This window comes from Fukomys damarensis, unplaced genomic scaffold (genome assembly GCF_012274545.1).
Source record: "Fukomys damarensis isolate Sample0158 unplaced genomic scaffold, DMR_v1.0_HiC HiC_scaffold_36, whole genome shotgun sequence".
NCBI classification, from domain to species: Eukaryota; Metazoa; Chordata; class Mammalia; order Rodentia; family Bathyergidae; genus Fukomys; species Fukomys damarensis.
In genome coordinates, this window is record NW_022900948.1 from 38,279,333 (window position 1) to 38,285,953 (window position 6,621).

Genomic DNA, 6,621 nt, shown 5'->3' on the forward strand with positions numbered 1-6,621 from the left:
TGTATGATGAAGTTTCCAACTAATTTGGTTTCTTGTTGAGGGTTTTCTCTTCTTGCCTGTGCTCAGCACAGCTTCCTTCTTGTTATATCTGAGAGAGAAAGAGAGAGGTAGAGAGAGAGGAAGGAAGGGGAGGAGTAGAAGAAAGGAAGAAAACAGAAGGGAGACAGAGAAGGAGATGGAGAAGCAGAAAAATAGATGAGAGGTTACAGAAGAGCAGAGAAAAGAGAGAAGAGAGGGAAAGAGAGAGGGAGAGAGAGAGAACTCAGTGTATATTCTTCATTAATCTTTTTAGATCAATGTCCATCTTTTTATCTATTTCCTTTACTTAATTAATTTGAGGTCACATCTTCAAATACAGCCACACAGGTGGATGGTTAGAGCTTAAACATATAAATTTATTGGTGGAGGGGGGACACAAGCATTCAGGTGATGTGTGTGTGTGTGTGTGTGTGTGTGTGTGTGTGTAAGATTTAGTTTCTGAGGTTAGCTATTTTATTGGAGTCTTGCTTTTCTTTCTTCCATTATTTATTTCTTTGTCTATTATGTGGCATAGAATTGTTCTACAAGTTTTCTTATGTAAAAACAGCACAACTTGGCTTGGGCCCTAACCCCAGGAAGGATAGCCATGCCCTCTCCTGCCAGGTGCTGCCATCACTCCAACACCAGGAAGGTAGCTGCAAGGACGCCCCTGAACCCCCACAACTCCTCTACCCCCTACACACTCTCAGACCTCCTGATTGTTCCAGTCTTTGGACCCACTCTGCAGAGGCAGAGGTGGTCATAAAGGGTATTTTTCTGAGTTCCCAACTTTGAACATCTTTAAAGAAAGGGCATGGGAAACCTGTAGTAAAATGGTGTGGAGTTCCATCATTCAGGAGATTGGGGAACTCAATAAGGGCCTTGCAGCCTGAGGTCAGTCTGCATCGTAGGGTTCTGCCATCACCTAGCTGAGATCTGGGGTCTTGGTTCTACACATGGCTGCATATGTTGTATATTATGACAGCAGAAATATAGTGTGAAAGAGGCCCTTCAAATCCTTTTTTTTTTCTTTTCCTCATTCCACTCTGCAAATTCTTTCTCTTTTCTGTCCTCTTTCTCCAACTCAGTCTCTTGCTCCACCATATTATCCCTCATCTCCTTTTCTTTTTCTGCTCCTGCCCTAACTCAGATTTCTTCTTTTATCATTTTTTCTCTTTTCTTTATGTTCTTTTATTCTGTCATTCTACCTCACACAGGGGTCAGTGGTTTCAAGGGAAAGTGAGTCCCTATTATCTACTCCTCTCGTCCTAGCTCTGACTGAGCCCCCATCCTAAATGGTAAATATACTACATTGAAAAGTTTGTTCACTACAGACATGTTTTGAACTGCTTCTTGATTTCAACTTAATTCATGTGGTTTAAAGGTGATACACTAGTGATTACCACAAGTGGTCAGTTTCCAAGTTGTGCTTGATCATATCATGTTGCTGATGGTATCAGTGGGGATAAAGGATTGTGGTTGATTTGATGCGCTGTTTTCTCTGATGTTATGAAGATTTGAATGTCTATGGGTAGTTAGAGACCCAGAAGACAGGACACAACTATATCAGGAAGATTTGGGTGCTAACCCAGAGATTAAACCAAGGACAGCCCAACAACAAAAAAAAAATGAAAAGACACTTAGTCAAGACACAAAAACAGACTTCCAGTTCACCAATGCCAAACAGTAGGGCAAATGAGGATGAAAAAGCTGATAGTGAACCACCACGACACCCTGAACTAAAAACACAGGAAGCAACAAAACAGATCAATCAGGCTCTAGAAAAATTCAAAACAGAAATAATTTCCCAAATAACCATAGAGATGGTGAGCAAAATGAAAGTCATGATTCGAGACTCTAGAACAGAAACTGACAAAAAATAGATAAGCTCAGAACCATAATAGAAGCCATGAAGGCCCAGCATAAGAAAGAAATGGAAACAACAAATGCCCAACATAGGAAAGAAATGGAATCCATAAAACAGATTCAAACAGATATCCACATTAAATACACCATTGAAATGTACACAACATAATAAAAGAATGCAAAGATAGAATCTCAAATATAGAAGATAAGATTGCAGTCAGTGACCATGAAAAGAGAGGTCTCTTAAAAACAGGAAGAAAGGATCATGAGAAATTGATCCAACAACTCCTAGATGATGCAAAGAAGAATAATATAAGACTGATGGGAGTCCATGAAGTACCAGGAGAAAATACAAATGACATAAAAAAGCTGTTCACAGAATTAATGACAGAAAACTTCCCAAACAGAGGGGAAGAATTTGACATTCAGAGAAGTGAGGCATATAGGACCCCAACTAGCCAAAATAAAAAAGTATACACCTAGACATATAATAATCAGAATCCCAGAAACCCAACATAAGAACAAAATGATACAAGCAGTAAGAGAAAAGAAACACATCACATGCAAAGGAAAGCCCATCAGAATCACAGCAGACTTTTCAACACAAAGCCTTAGGTCAAGGATAGCCTGGAGTGAGATATTTCAAGTCCTAAAAGAAAACAACCTTCAACTTAAACTGATGTATCCTGCAAACCTCTCTTTCAAAATGGATGGGGAAATAAGATATTTCCATGATAAAGAACACCTGAGAAACTACATGAAAACCAAACCAGCACTACAAGAAATTCTAAACAAGATCCTAGAAAAAGACAATGAAGGCAACAACACCATGAGGCCCAACAGAGCAAATCAAATAGGCAAGGCAAGAAATTAAAAGGAGAAGGTGAAAAAGTAAAAAGAGTCAACCAAAGGACAATAACATGACAAGAATAAGTCAGTATATATCAGTTATAACCATCAATGTCAATGGCCTCAACTCACCATTCAAGAGAAATAGACTGGCAAAATGGATTAAGAAGCAATATCCAACAATATGTTGTATACAAGATACACATCTAGTGCAAAAAGAAGTCCATAGACTGAAAGTGAAAGAATGGAAAACAATTCTCCATGGGACAGGAGCCCAGAAAAAAGCAGGGATAGCAATCTTATTTGCAGACAAAGTAAATTTCAAACCAAAACTGATTAAAAGAGTCAAAGAAGGCCACTACATCCTTGTAAAGGAAATAATTCAAGAGGAAGAGATGACAATCATAAACATATATGCACCAAAAACTAATGCCACTAATTATATAAAAAAAGAAATATTAAGAAACATGAAAAACCAAATAAGCACTAATACAATTGTAGTGGGGGATCTAAATACCCCACTTTCACAAATAGACAATCATCTAGACCAAAAGTTAACAACAAAATACTAGAATTGAACCAAGTTTTTGAAAGCATGAACTTAATAGATGTTTATAGAGTGTTCCACCCCACAAAACCAAAATACACTTTCTTTTCAGCTGCACATGGGTCATTCTCCAAGATAAATCACATACTAGCTCACAGAACAGGTTTGATTAAATGCAAAAGAATCGAAGTTATTCCCTGTATATTATCAGATCATAGTGCAATCAAGCTGGAGATCAACAGCACAAGAAGCCACAGGAATGTCACAAAAGCCTAGAAATTGAACAACACTCTCCTGAGCAATCAATGGATCACAGAGGAAATTAAGGAAGAAATCAGACAATTTTTACAAATAAATGAAAATGCCAATACAACATACAGGAATCTACGGGACACAATGAAAGCAGTTCTACGTGGAAAATTCATAGCACTGAATGCCTACACTAGGAAAACAGAGCAAGATCAAATAAACAACCTAATGATGAATCTTAGACTCATAGAAAAACAAGAGCAAGAAAAACCCAAAGCTCAAACAAGAGAGGAATTTATAAAGATAAGAGTGGAAATCAATGCAATGGAAACTAAGAAAACAATGCAAAAATAAATGAATTGAAGAGTTGGTTTTTTGAAAGAATAAATAAAATTGATAAACCCTTAGCTAACCTTATCAAAGAAAAGGAAAGAAAAGGCTCAGATCCATGCAATTAGGAATGAAAAAGGTGAAGGCACAACAAATCCAACAGAAATCCAGAGGATCATGAATACCTACTTGAGAACCTGTACTATAACAAAATGAAAAACACAGAAGAAATGGACAGATTTCTAGATACTTATGAATTACGAAACTTGAATGAAGAAGATAAAAACATTTTAAACATCCCAATTACAATCAGTGAAATTGAAAATGTAATTAAAAACTTACCAACAAAGAAAAGCCCAGGTCCTGATGGATTCACTGCTGAATTTTACAAGACATTTAGAGAAGAACTTCTGTCATTACTCTTCAAACTTTTCAATGCAATTGCAAGGGAAGCAATATTTCTAAACTCATTCTTGGAAGCAAGTATCACTTTGATTCCCAAACCAGGGAAAGACGCAACTAAAAAAGAGAACTACAGGCCAATCTCCTTAATGAATACAGATACACAAATCCTCAATAAGATACTAGCAACCAGAATACAGAGGATAGTCAAGAAGATCATACATCCTGAATAAGTCGGATTTATTTCAGGGATGCAAGGATGGTTCAACATAGGTAATTCCATAAATGTAATACACTATATTAACAGAGTCAAGGACAAAAACCACATCATCCTCTCCATAGATGCAGAAAAACATTTGATAAAATTCAACACCCATTCATGATAAAAACCCTGCCAAAAATTGGAATAGATTGTCTATACCTCAATTTAATGAAGGCTATCCATGAAAAACCATCAGCCAACATCAGAGTAAATGGCCAAAAACTGAAAACCTTCATGTTAAAATCAGGAACAGAACAAGGATGCCCACTATCACCACTTCTCCTCAATATAGTTCTGGAAACATTAGCCATAGCAATTAGATGAGAAATAGAAATTAAAACAATAAATATAGGAAATGAAGATGTTAAATTGTCATTATTTGCTGATGATATGACACTCTACATTGAAGACCCAAAAAACTCTACCAAAAGACTTCTAGACTTAATTGACACTTTTAGCAGAGTAGCTGGATACAAGGTCAACACTGAAAATACAATAGCCATCTTGTACACAAATAACAGACTCACTGAGAGAAAAATTAGAGAAACAATTCCTTTCACAAGAGCATACAAAAAAATGAAGTATCTAGGAATCAATCTAACAAAAGAAGCAAAAGACCTGTACGCTGAAAACTACAGCACTCTGAAAAAAGAGCTCAAAGAGGATATAAGAAAATGGAAATACATCCCTTGCTCCTGGGTAGGAAGAATCAACATATTGAAAATGGCCATACTACCAAAACTGCTATACAGATTCAATAAAATTACAATTGAAATTCCAACACTATATTTCACAGAACTAGAAAGAAGAATCCAAAAATTCATTTGGAACCATAAGAGACCTAGAATAGCAAAAGGTATCCAAGGCAACAGATATGGCAACGTGTATAACAATTCCCAATTTGAAACCATACTACAAAGCCACTGTGATAAAAACAGCATGCTACTGACAAAGAAACAGATCTGAGGATCAGTGGAACAGATTGGAAAACACAAAAAGAAATCCAGATGTATTCAGCTATGTCATTTTGACAAAGAAGCTGACCATCCTCAGTGGAGGAAAGACAGCCTGTTTAATAAATGGTGTTGGAAAAACTGGATTTCAACCTGCCACGGATTAAAACTGGACCCTTATCTTTCACCATGCACTGAATCAAAATCTAAGTGGATAAAATATCTAAATATTAAAACAGAAACACTAAACTTGCTGGAAGATAAGTTAGGCAGAACTCTGGAAGACATTGGCATAGGAAAAGACTTTATGAACAAATCCTCAGTAGCATGGGAACTAGCACAAAGAATCAACAAGTAGGATCTCATCTTATTAAAAAGCTTCTGCACTGCAAAAGATACCATCAACAGAACTAAGACACAACCTACAATGTGGGAAAAATTTTTTACCAGCTGCTCCTCAGACAAAGGACTACTATCAAGAATATACAAAGAACTGAGAACAATCAGCCCCCCCAAATATAAAGACCCAATTCAAAAATGGGCATCTGAAATAAACAGACATTTCTCAGACAAAGAAGTAAAAGCATCAAATAAACATATGAAAACATGTTCCAAATCACTTGTCATTTGAGAGATGCAGATGAAAATAACACTGAGATTCCACCTCTACCCACAAAGAATGGCTGATATCAAGAAATCAGTCAATAACAAATGTTGGCGGGGTTGCAGGGAGAAAGGAACCCACCTCCATTGTTGGTGGGAGTGCAGACTGGTGCAACCATATGGGAATCAATATGGAGATACCTCAAAGAGCTGGGACTAGAGATTCCATTTGACCCAACCATCCCTCTGCTGGAATTTTTCCAAAAGAATTAAAAGAATCATTCCACAGTGTTATATACGCACCCATGTTTATAGTGGCACAGTTTGTAATAGCTAAAACTTGGAAACAGCCCATTTTCCCATCAGTTGGAAACTGGATAAAGAAGATGTGGTTTTTCTCTTAAATGTAGTACTACTCAGCCATAAAGAATGAGAAAGTAGATTCATTCGTAGGAAAATGGATACATATTGAGGATATACTTCTAAGTGAAATAAGTCACACATGTGTAAATACCAAATAGTTTCTCTGGTGTGAAAAACTA

General features: G+C 36.7%; 1 protein-coding gene and 1 pseudogene across 1 annotated transcript in view; one reads left to right on the forward strand and one right to left on the reverse strand.

Moving 5' to 3' along the window:
- Positions 1-6,621, reverse strand: part of LOC104858169 (olfactory receptor 1J4) — a 156,814-nt gene that overhangs the window by 137,330 nt on the left and 12,863 nt on the right. The gene's annotated exons all lie outside the window — the stretch shown is intronic.
- Positions 1-6,621, forward strand: part of LOC104854850 — a 20,246-nt pseudogene that overhangs the window by 9,552 nt on the left and 4,073 nt on the right.